Genomic DNA, 18,550 nt, shown 5'->3' on the forward strand with positions numbered 1-18,550 from the left:
GCCATTTTGTGGAGGGATTATTAGGGGGAGAGCAACATTTTGAGCCAAAATTGGGGACAGGTTAGAGGTTTGGATATTCCTAATTCTATAAAGCAATTGATTTGCACATACCTCTCAACCTCTTAATGCAGGAAATCTGGACAAGGCCAAATATATTGGGGGAACATAAAAACAGTACTAAAAATTGCTCTTGTATAAACTTGACAGTTGATAGAATGACAGGTCTTGCTTTAGCATGCATATTTCTGAAGTTAACTTAACATCTATCGAAGCATAAATGGGATCTAGATATATATATATATATATATATATATATATATATATATATATATATATATATATATATATATATGTGTGTGTGTGTGTGTGTGTGTGTGTGTATGGGTCGAGTTCACTTCACCGAAATCTCATTTCACTAAAACCTATTTCACTGAGACCAAATCACCTAAAGTTCATTTCACTGAAAGCATCATTTGACTGAAACTCATTTCACTGAAAACTTACAAAGCTACATTTCACAAGACTAAATAGCAAACCAAAGACAAACAAACTAACAAAAGTAAAGCCTACCTGCTTCCACAACATAACAACTACTTATTTATCCTAACAGAAACCAGACAACATAAAACCAAACTAAGTAGGGGGCTACGCTCCCCACACTCTCCATTATGGGGGGCTGTGCCCCCCACACCCCACCTAACTATAAATACTAACTTCAGGTCACACTACAGTGGGGATGAGGGCATATACCCTTTACTTGCCTCACAGTACTCTACACACTGTCACATCAAGTCTATAGCTTACAATTCAGTGAAATGAGATTCAGTGAAATGAACATTAGGTGATTTGGTCTCAGTGAAATGGGATTTTGGTGAAGTGAAGTAGAGACATATATGTGTATACATATATATATATATATATATATATATATATATATATATATATATATATATATATATGTATATATACACAGGAGTACTACAGAATCCTGAAAGCCCAAAATCCTGAAGACCAAAATCCTAAGACCAAAATCTCGAAAGTTCAAAATACTGAAAACTCAAAATAGTGAAAACACACAGGATACCAACACTTACGATATTCTGGCACAAGTACATACAGAAACATATTACCCTTCAACTATACACAGGGTGGCAATTCCCCCCCGTACCTGCTCATGTGAGGAGCTGCGCCCTCCGCACCCCCTACTTCTTAAATATATCAACTCCGAGACTGCACTTCACTACACTAAGTGCAATCATGGAGTTGATATATTAAAGTAGCAAGAGGAGTGGGGGTGCAGGGGGGCTTGCCCCCCTGCATATAGTTGAAGGGTAATATGTTTCTGTATGTACTTGTGCTGGGATATAATAAGTGTTTGTATCCTGTGTGTTTTCAGCATTTTGGGTTTTCAGTATTTTGAACTTTCGAGATTTTGGTCTTCAGGATTTTGTTTTTTCAAGATTCTGTAGCACGCCTATTATATATATAGTTTCAAAACTTCAAAGACCATATGGCTGAGACCATATATTCGAAGTGTTGAACTGCAAATGAAAAATAAAGAACATTAAAATAAAATAAAACAACTTAACTTACCTTGCTCCCCTGCACCCCCACTGTTTAAATATACCAACTCAGAGATTGCACTGCAGAGAAGAAAACGGCAAAACCCCAGTTCCACGCTGTACGGCAATCTCAATAAATACAAAGTGTTTTAAGGGCTCAATATAGACATACATATATATATATATATATATATATATATATATATATATATATATATATATATATATGTGTGTGTGTGTGTGTGTGTGTGTGTATAGGCTTACTATCAGATGTTTGACAATACCTGTGTCAAATCAGGGAATGTTGATAAAACTATACCAAAGCTTACAATGTCAAATACCTGATATACCAATAACCAATGTAGTAAAGCACTCCAGGAGAACCACCAAGATATATTGAAAGCAGAAGTTATTAAATAAACAACTTGTAAAACACAATAAAATTATCGCTTAACATTTCACTGCATTTTCATTTTCCATAGAAACTTCATCTGATATACCAAACTTCCAGATCTGCCCCCCCCCCCCAAAACCTATGTTAGCTCTTGTTCCTGATATTTATTTATTGATTTATTAATTGAAATTTGGTAACTTTATCCTAGAGAACCCCTCATTAATAGACTAGACTTCCTTTGACTGTAATGCAAAGCAACTCCTTCACTATCTTTAAGCATAATTTGGATTATTTGGCAAAGCCAAAAATAATTGGGGAAAAGGCCTAAAAACAGAGACATATTTTAAAATATTCACTTATAAACTTAAAAAGTTGTTAAAGTAACAAGTTTTGTATTAGCATACATTTCCTGAAGGAAGTGAAGTCTGTATTAACATACATCTCCTAAAGGAAGTGAAGTCTGAAACTCATTGGTATGTCATTATTTAGTGACTTCAATTCTCAGTGATTTGCAAGGAAACTACAAATTGTATGAGGAACAGAGCAAAAATATGATGCAAAAACTTGGACATTCTGAGAAAATTTGGACAGTTAAGAGGCACGCTTCTTTCTCATCAGATTATAAGTAAGTAAATAAATATCAGCCACAGTAATAAAACATTCTAGCTTACATCACACAAATGCACGCTAGTCTTGCAAAGTCAGATCAGTGAGTGTTTAAACTGAGAAAACAAGATGGTCAGTAACTTTCACGAGGCAGCTCCCACTCCCACCCAGCAGTTGAAGCCAATTCTTCGGGCCCTATGGACATCTGATGGTGATACAAAATAATAACCTTGTAACAAATTTCAATTTTGTGAAATAAACTCTAGCTACACGTTAAAGAATTCCAAGTTGCTACACACAAATCACATAATCCCTTCAGTGCCAGAATAATGAAGAGCTGTTTGTCATTTTCTTCCACAGGCAGGCCTAGTAACTCTCAAATGATCATCTCTTACAAAATAAAACAAAATCACCCTCAGCTCTTAGTGCAATAATTAGGACAAACCAAAAACAGGATAGATTTTAAATACTGTTCTAACATACTTGGAGAGTTGATAGAATAAACGCTTGTATAATATTTTTTTGGAAGGACATGAAGTCAAAATCTCAAATGTCTGTCATAATTTAGATTGCAACTCTACAACTGACCAGAAAACCACAAATGTTTAAAGGAAGAGGTTGAAAAAGTGACCCGTCACAGACTTTCATGGCTCTTAATTTACTTAACTAAGATACAAATAAAAATAATGATAGTCCGGGTTGGGGAACAATGAGTAAAATCAAGGACACGTTTAATTATTACTCAGATTCATGTAAAAGTTAATAGAACAGCTTTTACAACGACGTGCATTTGCAGAACAGTAAGAGCTACACATTCTAATGTCTGGCATTACTGACTGACTGTAATTCATTTAAAAGTTAGTAGAACATCATGCTTTGCACCAAAATGCATTTCCTGAACAACAGTAAGAAACTCTAATCTTCTTCTTCTTTCGGCTGTTCCCATTAGGGGTCGCCACAGCAGATCAACTGTTTCCATTTCTTCCTGTCCTCTGCATCTTGCTCTGTCACACCAACCACCTGCATGTCCTCTCTCACCACATCCATAAACCTTATCTTAGGCCTTCCTCTTTTCCTGTTACCTGGCAGCTTCATCCTTGGCATCTTTTTCCCAATATACTCTGCATCCCTCCTCAGCACATGTCCAAGCCAACATAATCTTGCCTCTCTGTCTTTGTCTCCAAACCTTCCAACCTGGGCTGACCCTCTAATATACTTATTCCTAAACCTGTCCATCCTCGTCACACCCGGTGCAATTCTTAACATCTTCAACTCTGTCACGTCAAGCTCTGACTCCTGCCTTTTTGTCAATGCCACTGTCTCCAACCCATATAACATAGCTGGTCTCACTACACTCTTGTAGACCTTTCCTTTCACTCTTACTGGTACTCGCCTGTCACAAATCACTCATGACACTCTTCTCCACCCACTCCATCTTGCCTGTACTCTCTTCTTCACCTCTCTTCCACACTCACCATTACTCTGAACTGTTGATCCCAAGTACTTAAACTCATCCACCTTTGTCACCTCTACTCCCTCCATCCTCACCATTCTTCTATCCTCCCTCTCATTCACACACATATATTCTGTCTTAGTCCTGCTGACCTTCATTCTTCTTCTCTCTGGAGCATATCTCCACCTCCCCAGGGTCTCCTCAACCTGCTCCCTACTCTCACTACAGATCACAATGTCATCTGCAAACATCATAGTCCACGAGGCCTCCTGTCTGATCTCATCTGTCAACCTGTCCATCACCATTACAAATAAGAAAGGGCTCAGAGCTGAACCTTGATGTAATCCCACCTCCACCTTAAATGCATACGTCACTCCCACTGCAGACCTCACCGCTGTCACACTACCCTCGTACATATCCTGTACCACTCTTACATACTTCTCTGACACTCCTGACTTCCTCATACAATACCACAACTCCTCTCTAAGCACCCTGTCATATGCTTTCTCTAAATCCACAAAGACAATGCAACTCCTTCTGACATTCTCTGTATTTCTCCATCAGCACTCTCAAAGCAAACATTGCATCTGTAGTGCTCTTTCCTGGCACAAAACCATACTGCTGATCACTAATCATCACCTCCCTTCTTAACCTAGCTTCCACTACTCTTTCCCATAACTTCATGCTCTAATATTTGTCATTATTGGCTGACTGTAATTCACTTAAAATGAGTAGAGCAACAGGATTTACATCAACATGCATTTTCTGAACAATAAGAAGTAAATAACTATTATTTGTCATAACTCGACTGTCTCTAAATCTCAGAGAAGCAATATCAGAAATGGTCTGCAAAATCAGAAACAATGGGGAGGAATGGAGGCAGTCTGTGAAATTAAGGATTGTTGCCAGTGGATACATTTGCAGGGCAAACAGAGTAGAGTACGTGCCAGGATTGCCCTGAAATTGCATCCACAGCTCATATCTGCTCTCTTGCCTGGAATAATAAATAAAAAAGAAAAACTTACCACAAACTGTCCTGTTATGTGACTGTCAGCTTCCCTTCACTATTTAAAACTGCTGGCATTCTGCTCCTTATCATGTGACAGCAAGGAGTGAATATCTATGCAAACTGATTGGCAAGAATTCACCTTCTCCCACACCAGTTTACTAATGTGTGCTAACCGTAACGTTCATCCTAACCCTACCATTGTCCCAACCCTGTGCCTTATTTTAAAAAATCCCTGCCATAGCCCTTATGCTAAGCATAACCCACAATCACTTGCACACACATTCCTACCCCTAATACTGAAACTTTTGGTATTAAAACCCAATCCCACACTTACTGTAGCCATAAACACTCCTTTGACACCGCCAGCATTTTAAGTCAAGTCAAAGTGAACTTTATTGTCATTCAGACTTTACACAACAGTGCAAAGTGAACGAAATTTCATTTCTCCAGACTCAATGTGCGAAACTTCACGAGAAGCATTACAACAAACATTACTACATCACAACAGACTCTTACAGACATAACACCCAAAACATTTGACAAATCTAAAACAGTACATTATTGCATAGAATTCCAATAGGTATCAGTATTGCATAAGAAGGATAGTTTTGCATTAGTTGGCTTACTACACCAAAAACTGAGTTGAGACTAGCATTTGAGTTACTGCACAAAAATATGAGTTCTCATCAACATAGATAATTGCTACACCTGAGAGTCATCATCATGCATGTTGTTACTAGAGTTGAGTAGTCTGATGGCATGTGGAATGAAGTTCTTACTGAATCTAGCAGTTTTGCATTGCATACTGCGATAGTGGTTGCCAGAGGATAGTAAGGAAAACAGTCCACGGGTGGGGTGAGTGAAGTCCCCGACTATTTTACTGGCTCTGCTGACATATCGAGACAAGTGTAGGCCCTGAATAGATGGAAGAGTGGTCCTAATAATTCTGTCGACCACTTTCACCACTCTTTGGAGAGACTTCTGATCCAAAGCAGACCAGTTTCTATACCATGCTGAAAGACTGTTTGACAAGATGCATTCAATAGTGCCCCATAAAAAGTTATGAAAATAGGAGGTGGAAGGTTTGCTCTTCTCATTGTTTGTAGGAAATGAAGATGCTGTCCTGCTTGACAATGGAATTTGTATTTGTGGACCATAACAAGTCCTCTGCGATATATACCCCTAAAAACTTGGTGCTTTTTACCCTCTCCACTGTTTCTCTGTAGATTGTGAGTGGAGGGTGCACTCCATGGTTCCTCCTGAAGTCAACAATTATCTCCTTGGTCTTGTTCACATTCAGTGCCAGGTTGTTGTTGTTGTTGTACCACACAATCAGTTGGTTAACCTCCTCTCGGTAGGCTGTTTCATCATCACTGCTGATGAGACCCACAACTGTTGGGTCATTTACAAACTTAATTATGCAATTCAAACTGTACCTGGAGACGCAGTTATGGGTCAGCAAAGTGAAGAGCAAGGGGCTCAAGACAAAACACTGTGGTGTCCCAGTGTTCATACTGATGCTCTCTGAGGTGTTCTTGCCAACGCATATCATCTGGGGTCTATCTATGAGGAAGTCGAGTATCCAATTGCACAGTGGGGTACTGATACCTAATTGGACCTGTTTCTTTATCAGATGCTGAGGAATGACTGTGTTGAAGGCAGAGCAGAGCTTGTTGCTATTGTTCAAACATTTTATTGACAACGAATTCCCCAAGCACTTCCCTCTGTTGACAAACTGATTATTTGATAAAGGGAAGTGTAACAATATGTGTGTGTGTGTGTGTGTGTGTGTGTGTGTGTGTGTGTGTGTGTGTGTGTGTGTGTGTGTGTGTGTGTGTGTGTGTGTGTGTGTGTGTGTGTGTGTGTGTGTGTGTGTGTGTGTGTGTGTCTGTGTGTGTGTGTGTGTGTGTGTGTGTCTGTGTGTGTGTGTGCGTGTGTGCGTGTGTGTGTGTGTGTGTGTGTGTGTATGTGGAGTAGTACTGGGATGACTAGTAGGACATATGCTAAGATAGTGATTGAGATTACTCAGAGAATTGTCATTTCCTTAAGATACATTGAGAAATTTCAATATTAGTAGATATAAATTGCAGGGATACAGGGGGTGAAGTCCCTTATGTCAGGGGGTATAGTAGGGCAAAATCCCTGCAGAAATATTTTAATGTACTAGTATAAGTTTTGACTTTGGATGCTTAGAAGAGAAATTGTATATTTTTGAATGCACTTTTCAGTGCTGATCATTTTTGCCTTGCAGTTCTGTCACATTTATACATAAACACAACACACATACACACACACACACACACAGACACACATATGTGTGTGTGTGTGTAAATTTACCTAAAAAAGGTAAAAGCACTAAAGGTCGAAGTGAAAAACATCAACTACAAAAAAACAAAAAAAAAACAAAAAAAAAACTATTAACCTCACACTAACCGGGAAAAGCAAAAAGAAAAACAATGCATGATCGAACACATAATCTTATTTTTGGAGGGAGTGGGCAAGTCGCCTGTACCCCTTCACATCCTGCTAATTATACATACCAGCTCTGAGATTGCATAACACTGGGAAATTAATTTCTGGAAGGAAATATACCTTCTAGCAGATTGAAAAGTCACTACTAACTACTTCTCAAATCTATTGTTCTGTTGTCATGGGTAGCGCTCATCCACTGACTTCCTAGCACACCCTGTAAATCTTTAATTCCCATATCCTCCTCTCTGCCCTCCCATTTATACACCACATTTGTTGTTGTTGTTCAAACATTTTATTGAAATCTTTAGAAAGTATCACAAATGCTACTTGCATTCTTAGAAGTTAATATATATTGAAAAGTTAAACAGTAAACTTTAAAATCTATTTGCAGTATATACAAACATACTGGAAAAGTTTATTTTATATTTATACATAACATGAAATGTAATAAATAAGTTATCTATTATATACAAAAGAATAAACAAAAGATCTAAAGTTTCTATAGAACTACTTACGCAATTTTCATTTTGTGGAGATAATATTCTGATGTAAAGCAATAAGTGACAACTTTTTTGTCAAAGGATTCTTGTGGATAGTCTTAGGATATAGTTTGCTTTCCTTTATTCTGATCTATTTGATGGCTACTTCTTTACCGATGACAAAAAAATTCTTCAAATTGACGTGATGTAGACTTTTTCCATTCCTTTCTTATGTTTTTTCTTGCCACAGCCAAGATTCCCCATTGTAAGTAATGACTTTCATTGCCCATTTTACTTGTCCCAGTTATTTTGAATAAAACTAATATCTTTGTTAAGGCGAAAGAATCAAACTGTAAGGCGTTTAAGAAATCTATTTTCCTCCAATAGGGCTTTATATGTGAACAATCACAAAACATATAAGACCAATCTACATTATAAGATTCCAGGTATCTCCAGCATTCTATATTCTCATTGTTATTAAATTCGGCTATTCCATTAGGGGTTTAGAAAGATCTATATAGAAATTTCCAAGTGAAAATGCTCTAATATTGTGACCAAGATGTATTTTTATAGACTTCAGTAACTGACTTTTATTTTCTGCAGTTAGAGTTGTACTGTGGCCTAGGGTAATATGTTTTCAAAACTTGTCATTAAGTGTTAATATTACATGCCATAAGAGTTATTTAAAGTTTGGATATTATATTCTTTGCTTAGTGTTCATTATATGTAATTTCATGAATAAGTTAAATTAAAATTGGCAACCACATTTTTTTATTTCAAGGACTCAAACTCAAAGATTCTTTGCTACAACAAATTCCCAAATTCCTACAGATGCCCCCAGTAATTTAGGCAAACTACTAACATGGTTAATTTATTACTTCAGAGAATTCATATTCAACTGACTCCCTGTCCTTGATATATATGTATATGTATATATGGAGCTACACTACACCAACACACCACAAACCCGACAGCCAAAACACTGACACCAAAACACTGAAACCACACAAAACCAACAGTCCACATTACCGAACACCATAACACTGACTCACAACACACACACAACACAAGCACACCAAAAACCTTACAAACCTACACTAAACCTTACATACACAACTATCTATGCACTAACCTTAACCCAAACCCTAACCCTAAGGTCCATCACTATCGCACAGTTACCTTACCCGCACCCTAACCCTAAAGTCCGTCACTATCGCACACTTACCTTACCCGCACCCTAACCCTAAAGTCCGTCACTGTCGCACACTTACCTTACCCACACCCTAACCCTAAAGTCCATCACTAACACACACTTACCTTATCCACACCCTAACGTCTGCTACTATTGCATACTTACACGGTCGCACTCATTTTGCATGTCGGTGTTTTCAGCGTCGGGATTTCAAACTGTTGGTTATTTCCATTGTCGGTCTTCTGGTGTCGGTGTTCTCGTTGTCGGCGTTTCGAACTGTCGGTGTTCTCAGGTAAATCCGTGTGTGTGTATATATATATATATATATATATATATATATATATATATATATATATATATAGATAGATAGTCTCTGCATCATCTGTGCTTTAGTTAAATCATTATCTAAATCACCTAAGTCTAAACAAAACCTCTTATTTTGACCCATCTCTATTCTTTAATCTCTTGGGGAAAACTAGAAAAAAATTGCGTACAGTCAGCTTTCACAATTCATTGCAAAATACAATCTTCTGTCAACTAAATAACATGTATTCTGGCAGGACAGTACACAATGACTAATTTATGGACCATCACTAATTCCACGCTGGATGTATGTCATGTATATCGAGATTATATATTCCTCGTTCTGAAAGAGGTATGGGCCTCCCTGAAATTGATTATAGATATAGATCTGCAATCGTAGGACTGCATGCATATCTGCTGACCTCATCAGATCCAAACACAGTGAAAGTTTTGAAACATGAAGAGAACAAGGGGTCCCTATTAGTTCATCAAAAATTCAGTTCAGCAAATGGCATTTTCGGTGCACTTACATTGAACATGCCATTCGTCAAGCTGTTCATACTGAGATCGCTGTACAGTAACAATAGGAAAATTTGCCCTTTCTTCACCGTAGTGTGATCTCAGAGTTGAGTTGGTATATATGATTAGTGAGTGGTGAAGGGGGCACAGGTCCCCACAAAAGTGGAATTCGATGAACGGCATTTCCATTGAATTGAGTTTTCATTGATTTAATATAGACCTGAGATCAAATCTAAGATGTCCTCCTTGCTTAGTTTAGTAGAAGCATATCTGTGTCAATTGGTAATGAAAACCAAACCAGAAGTAGATAAAAATCATGCCGCAACTGAATGTGTCAAAAACAAAAGAAAGAATATAAGGAGAAGGATCAGATGAAAAGGCAAGAAATGTGGAAAAGGCAAAAATATAGTTGCAAGGACAGAAAACTCCTGGAACAACCTCATGTTGATTAGGATATGACACAGGAATGGTTAAGGAGAAGTGAATTTAAACCAAAAGATGAAAAGTAAATAGTGGCAGCTCAGGAAGGCGAACATGTTGATATACAAAGTCCATTGAGCATGTGGGAGAAACAGATATATGCAGGTTATGTAAAACAGACCTGGAAACAGTCATACATCTTGTTGTTGGGTGGGATGCACTAATCACCTGGGATCACTCACTACTAAAAGGCACAATAATGCAGCAAGAATGTTGAAGATTGTATAAGTGTGTATTTAACCTTGTTACCTTTGCATTATAAGTTGAAAATTGTAAACTATGTGCTAGCTTATGTTTATACTGTACTGCACTTTTCATATGTGCTAATTGTGGAGCTTTTCTCCCAAGGCCTCCGCTAAAAAAGGGCAACAGCTTAGTCAGACTAACCAGGTCAACAAATGTCAAATAAATAAATAATTGGGAATTGTGTAAACATTACAATATTTAAGCAGTTCAGAAGCACTGGAAACATGGGCCACAAAGCATTATAGAGAATGATGAAGTTTATATCACCTGGGATCACTCACTACCAACAGTTCAAAAAATAGATGTGAGAAAAACAGATATAGGAGTCCATGAAAAGGAGACAGAAGTAGCCTTGATCATTGAAATTGCTGCACCAGTGATTACAGTGTCTTACATACAGAGAGAGACACACAGTCATAAAATATTAGAATTTGCAGGCAGAATCAGGGCAATGTGGAAGAAGGATACCCAGACGGTTTCAATAGCAGCAGGTGCAATGGGTTTCATAAAAAAAAAATTACAGTCCTATTTAGATATGCTACCAATACATGTATCTCCATATGACTTGCAGAAGGAGTAAATGCTGGGCAAGTTGTGGGTTCTGCAAAGAGAACTTTTGGCTAACATCAAAGAATGAAATAATACTAATTTCAAGAACTTCAATCATACTTTGAGTTAGTAATGGGGTCCATTCCTGTCATAGTATTAGAAACCCAAAAGACTTATAAGGTAATCATACTTGGGTTCTCTTTACAGACCTTGCTGAAGAATTTGATCTTGTTGAACACTTCATTCTTTTAATCATGCTTTTGAAAATACGTATAAGCCTCTATGTCCCAAATGATTCAAAGATTATTTATCTAATGGGCCTTTTACATATTAAGATCAACACTCCAACATCATCTGAGGTCTTCCTGCTAAATGATGTGCATGAAGGATCACTTTGTGTTGTATGTCTCTTCTCAGACTTCGTAAGCATGCTGCCTTACATTTTACCACGTCTTCCACTCTTACTATATATGGATGATATGGTGTTATGCAAGCTGGCTAATCAGATTACAAAACAAATTACATAGGGATTCACTCACCAATTAATCAAATCAACAGTAAGCAACTACTTTTAAAGACAACCAAGACTGATCTACTCACTGTGGAACACTGAAATAGCTTACTAAAATCTCAACTAATTTGGAAATTAAAGATCTTAACTATGCTACCACAGAAATACCCACCTCCTTGAAATACCTAAGAATCTGTCTTAACTAAACCATGAACTTTAATATGCATAGAAAAAAGTAAGGTTAACTATCTCATATTCTTGGCTAGACAATCTTTTCCATTTCCTCTCTCCTGAACATGGTTTTCTTGTAGTAACAGTCACTGCAGACAAAAACAATAACATTTTGCAAATCTTCTTTAAAAAAAATATGTGATTCACTGCCTGGTGCCACTGAGAAAAACATCACTGCCTAAGTCATTAAATCTAACTGGATGCCCATTAAACAGGGAGCTGACTTCCTATTTAGAAATCATTTATTTGGACTACTTCAATCAAAAGAGTTTACCTCTCCAGCAGACTGACTCCAAAATGTCCTCCTATAACCTCAGTAGACAAGTGAATGCAGGCCCAGTATTACAAATCCTCAAACCATATATGTTGGATCCCAAACTCTCAGAATCCTTGCCCCATCACCAAATACATATTATTTCAGATTCTTTTCTCAACTAAAATCTCACATTGTCTATCAGGCTCAGTATAAATGCCACCCTCTGGACTTATCAACTTACCAACTATCTTTACCTTTGATTCCCAATTTGCTTCACTGGCATGTACCAGGAACCATCTAATTTTCTTATTCCATTTCTCTTTTACTGTCACTTAGACCCACCCCCCAACCTTTACTCTGCAGTAATCCTCATGGTATCACACAGTGATATACTTGGTACTAAGTTACATTTATGAAAGGTTATTTGTATTATGCTTTTGGCTAAATTACAGGTTATGTATATAATTACTATTCTTGTTCTCCGGATATCCGTACTTTGTTCTTTATTGTATAACTCAGTTTTTAGCAAGCTGTGATGCCCTGTTTGGATAGGCATTGGCATTTACCCCCTTTTTCCCATTTTATACATGGGTTTGGGGTATCAACAGTGACCTTCTCCTTCAGCTAATGTTCACACCATCAGGTCATGCAAATGAAAGCTGGACGCATTCTGGGAGTTATCATATACTTAGTAGTGATTGTTGTCCTCTGAATCTGAACACCCACGACACCTAGGGAGTACATAAGCAATGGTCAGTGTGCACTTCCTGTCATCAGTCTGAGTATAGTCTCCATGTGAGCTGTGTGATGACAGGCCATTCCCAGAATCTATGTCTATGTATCCTATGATATCAGTTATCTCATCGTCTGCAGACAGGGATACCAAGAATAACTTATCATCTGTGAGGCTTGTAGTTGGGAGGTGGCTCCCTTCCAAATGCACTGTGTTCTGTTGCTGTGTTGCATACCTTCTGCAAGTTGTGCTCTACCATGTTGTTTAAATACTCCTAAGCTTGCAGTGTTTTGCAATTCCAGCAGTCATGGAATTAATGTGATGGACTACTGTGTTCTAAAATCCAGCCCCTTAGAGGTTGGTATCCACTTGTTCTACCAAGCAGGCATTGACCTTTAGTCCTAAATGCCTGGAGCAATCCATCATTCTTAGTATAGCTGACTTTATCTATTTTCTGCCATCTACCACATTTGGAGAACATGCATACACATAGGAAGAGTGTATACTATATAAATGTGCAGGTGATGGGTTGGTGGAACAGGATACTAATGTCACACATATGTTGGCTTGGCTATTCAGCAGAAGATGGGGTCAGACAGGTATAGATATACATTGGTGTAACTAAACATGTTGGTCACTGTATTATCCTAGTGGTTAGCAAGGTGTGTAGTGGCAGGCATTAACCTGTGCAAAGCTAGCGCTATGTTTGGATACCCCAGCATTTGTACTCATGGAGATGACCACACAATGTGAAAGGCAGTCAGGAAGGCGGGAGAAAACCATAGGTTTTATGCATCCATGTGGCAAATTTCAGGCAAGTAATGCAATAGTGTTACTACTGACAATTTAATGCAGGGAAGTGCAGATACATGGCAGTGTTTTTTTTTTCACACTATTGCAGATTGGAGTTTTTTTTTTTTTTTTTTTTTTCTACAGATTAGGACAGATTGTATGCAGGAGGTGCCCTTTTACAGTGGGCTTCCATGGCTTCTATATGTTTGAATATATACCAAGGGAACACCCTAAATATCCAAAGGCAGAGTGGGGGATCCAGTATCTGTCTGCCTGGGATGACATGACCAACAGACCACGATGCTTTACCAGAGATGGCCTGCACCTGTCGCCCTTGGGATTCTGGATACTGGCTAAGGCTCTTGCCACCCATATAGTGCCTTTTTTAGGCAAGGTTCAAATGACAAATTCACCACCGTAACAGATACAAGCAAGCAAAATCTGAGGGTAATGCTACTCAATGCTAGAAGTCTAAACCTCAAAATGCATTCACTCGAGGCACTCCTTAAAATGGAGAGCATTGACATCTGTGCAGTGACAGAGACCTGGTTCCAGGCTCCAGAGAGCACCCCTGCATTACCAGGCTATAATTCATACTACACCTTTCGGCCACCTAACCTGGACAGAAACACTAAAGGTGGAGGTGTGTCCATATTCATTAAGGATATCCACACCTCCAGGCTAGTTGCTCAGCATAATGCATCCAAAATTATCCAAGTGCAACTAACTCTGGGCAAGACCGCAATCCAAATTGTAACTTGCTACAGATCCCCCACCATGCCCCAGGATTCCCACTCCTCATTTCTTGATACACTGGAAAATATTAGGGTACAACCCAACACCCTAATAATGGGTGATTTCAATTACCCACCCATTAAATGGGCAAACTACTCATGTACCAACTCTTTTGCTCAATGGTTTCTGGAATTCATAAATTCCAACACCTTGGATCAACTTATCCACACCCCCATCAGGGGAAGCACTATCCTAGACCTGGTCATTACCAATATGGGCGACTGGTGTTCCACACCAGAGGTGAATTCCTCAGTCAGATCCGACCACAAACTAATCAGCCTAGACATCCACATCCCACCCCCACCCCCCATTAGGGAAACCACCTTAAATATTTCTCCAAAGCCAACTTCACGCTTCATAAGACAGAAGTGGCAAACTTCATGACACCCATGCAGACGGACAGTAGAAGTACAACTGCTGAATCCTATACAAATGCACTTTATAAGCACTTGCACGAGTGCATGGATCGTGCAATCCCTAACAGAACCAAGATGCTATCCTCCAAAAAAAGGAAGCCAATCTGGTGGTCCCCTGCCATAAACAAACTCTACAACAGAAGAAAAAAACTGTTGCAAAAAAGAGTAAAATCCCATGACTGGAAGAACTCCCTGGTCAGCCTCAGGAAGAAGCTGAGATCCCTCATAAAATCCTCCAAAGCTAGTTATGACAACAAAATCACCACTGATTCTAAACACAGCCACAAAGCATTCTATAGCTATGTCAAGAATCTCAATGGCAACACCCAGATCTGCTCTGAGTTACAGCACAATGGCATTAAATATACAGAACCAACTGATATTGTCAACATCCTGGCAGATAGGTTCAGTGCTAACTTTACTCCCACCCCCACCACTAAAGGGCCCAACTCTATACCGGAAGAATGCAAAGTTCATGTAATCATGGCTGCACAGGTTAAAACCACACTCTCCAAAGCCAAGAACACAGCATCCATGGGACCTGACAACATCTCAGGCTGCATTCTACATGAACTGCAGAATGAACTGGCACCCCACCTAAGCACCATGTTCAATCATAGTCTCACCTCAGGCTTTGTGCCCACTGAATGGTGCACAGTGACGGTTATCCCACTCCACAAAGGAGGAGCCACCATGGACCCCGGGAACTACCACCCCATTAGCCTAATGAGCCTGGTCTGCAAGGCCATGGAATGTATCATCATGGAACTTATAAACAAGGACATTGTTAATCTCCAAACTCTGGACCCCACCCAGTTTGGGTTTGTAAAAGGCAGATCATGTCTCCTAAACCTGATTGTCTTCTTTGAAGCAGTCACCACAGCCATAGATGAGGGTAAGGTAGTTCACACAGCCTATCTAGATCTTGCCAAGGCTTTTGACACCATCCCCCACTCTGGAATTATAGATAAACTCGCTAAACTAGGTATAAATCCCTATGTCACAAGATGGGTTGCCAATTGGCTCATTGACAGAACCCACACTGTGAAAGTAGCAGACTCCAAATCCAACTTCAGACCAGTGACAAGTGGAGTACCACAGGGTTCAGTCCTGGGTCCTCTCCTGTTTGGTATGTACTTTTCTGAAGTACAGGCTAACACAGAAGGTCTTTGGCTAATGAAGTTTGCAGATGACTGCAAACTAAGAGCCATAATTGAAACTCCTAACGATGTGGACATCCTACAAAAGGGCCTCATTGAGACAGATGCCTGGTGTCAAAGCCATGGCCTCAAGCTCAATGCCAAAAAGTGCATTGTCATTTCCTTTAGTAAAAACTCTGTACCCATGAGCTACCACATAGGTGGTAGTCTACTTAACACCGAAAGTGTGATAAGAGACCTTGTGACACAGGTGGACAGTAGTCTCTCCTTTGATAATCACATCGCCACAGTAGTCAGGAAATCCTTCTACGTGGCACACCTCATCACAAAAGGTTTCTCATCCAGGAAAAAAGAGGTCATTGTTCCCCTCTACTCGTCACTTATTAGACCCATTATAGAGTACAACACCCCTTTTGGTATGTACCTCACAAGACACCTACAACAAATGGAAAGGCCACAGAAATACCTCACAAAGAGGATTACTGGCTTCAAACATATGCCCTACACAGACCGTCTCACAAAACTCCAGCTTTACTCTGTCGCATATCACCTACTTAGAGGCAATCTCTGCCTAACATACAAAGCTATGTCAAACCCATTGCTGTTGGACATGCTCCACTTAAAGGAATCCCAATCCCTCTGAGCTACACGCTCTAGGGACCTAAACCTTGTCACCACAATAAACAGAACATGCTGGAGGGATAGATTCCTGTCCAAGAGACTTCTCATACTCTAGAACAGACTACCTATCTATGTCAAGCAAAGCTCCTCATTAGCACTATTCAAGAAAAATCTTGATAATTGGATGGGAAATAGGAAATTCACCCCGGGGATCACCTCTGTGGCTCTGCTCAACAGGGGCACAGGTAAATAATTTTCTTGGGTGATGAAAGCCAGGGTACCTTTATGGCTTGGCTTGTATAGGCCCTAGGGCCGATAGCCTAGTACCTACTGCAGAAATGAGAAACGCCAAAAACAAACCAAATAAAAGTAAAAACACTGGCAGAAAGAGTCCCAAAAACCACCAGGCACAAGATGCTATGTAAAAAATCGTAGTTTAATGTTGAATAAAACCAAAAAAGTAAAATTCGTGAGTGCTTTCATTAAAACAATGTTAACTTCATCAGACAAAAATTGATATGCACAACAACCATTTAAGTACATATTGGATCAGTCTGATTGGGCACAGAGAACCAACTGAAGTGTTACTAAAAAAAAGAACATAACATGTAGTTAACCCTTTACTGACTGTTGCTACAACCTTAAACATTTGAAAAGTAAATGTATATAATTCTAAAATATGTCAATATACACAAACATATAATTCATTCTAAGAAAAAATTAGAACAAGACAGTTCTAATATTGGTGTCCTAAAAATCAGACCTTAAAGAATAGCCAAAGTAAACCTAACCTAGTAAAGTGCTTGTGCCAAATCATTAACTTTATGCTATTCTGTTTCCTTCTAGGGCCTTTAATTTTAGCACAGGAGTGATGGTTGTCCTGTCCTTGATGCCAGGCTATTTATCTGCGTGTAAGAGGATCTGCCACCTAAGTTCCTTTAACTCCAACTGGAGTCCCCAAGGTTTCTTGTCACTGATAACAACATGGCCAATGACCATAAACCTAAAACTGTGGCTGATGTTGTCATGAGTGTGCCTAGCTAGTGCATTATTCATATGGTTCTTCCTTGTGGTGTAGTCATGTTCATAAATCCTTGCACTAAATTTTCTTTCTGTTTTACCTATCTAAAACGCTGAGCACTGGTCACATCTAGTCACATGTAGCACTGCCTTGGAAGAGCAATTGTACTTCCCTTTTACATTGAAATCTATGTTGTTTATTGTAAACTTAGTGCCAGTTTTAACCTTATGACACCAGTTGCAAGATTTGCATTTGTACATGCCTAAATGACTAGTCGTAGTGTGAGTATGTCCTTTCCTGAGGAAGTCTTTCAAATTTGGACCTCTTCTGTATGTTACTACTGGTCTATCACCTAAGTGAGTTCTAATATCCAAATCTTCCATTACAATGTCCCAGTTTTTACAAAAAATTGACTTCAGGCTATGTGAATCAGAACTGTAAGTGACTATTAAAGATCTAAGAAAGGGGCTCCTGTTCTCATCCGGTCTTCTTATCTCAGTATTGGATGGAATATTGTCTGAAGTATAAACCCCAGCTATGGGCTTAAAGTAACCTACTCTTCTCTTCTGCATAACTTCTTCAATGCGCTCACCAAGAAGCTCAGCTTGGTAAGCCCTTCTTTGGAACATGGATTTCAAGTTACTGCACTCTAAAATGAAATCCTCCTCCCTAGAGATCATACGGGCAGCTCGAACAAGTTGCCCTTTTACCACTGACCTCTTCTGATGTATGGGATGGAAACTGGTGTAG

The sequence above is a fragment of the Protopterus annectens genome, chromosome 2.part1 (assembly GCF_019279795.1).
Source record: "Protopterus annectens isolate FY-2018-M chromosome 2.part1, PAN1.0, whole genome shotgun sequence".
NCBI classification, from domain to species: Eukaryota; Metazoa; Chordata; order Ceratodontiformes; family Protopteridae; genus Protopterus; species Protopterus annectens.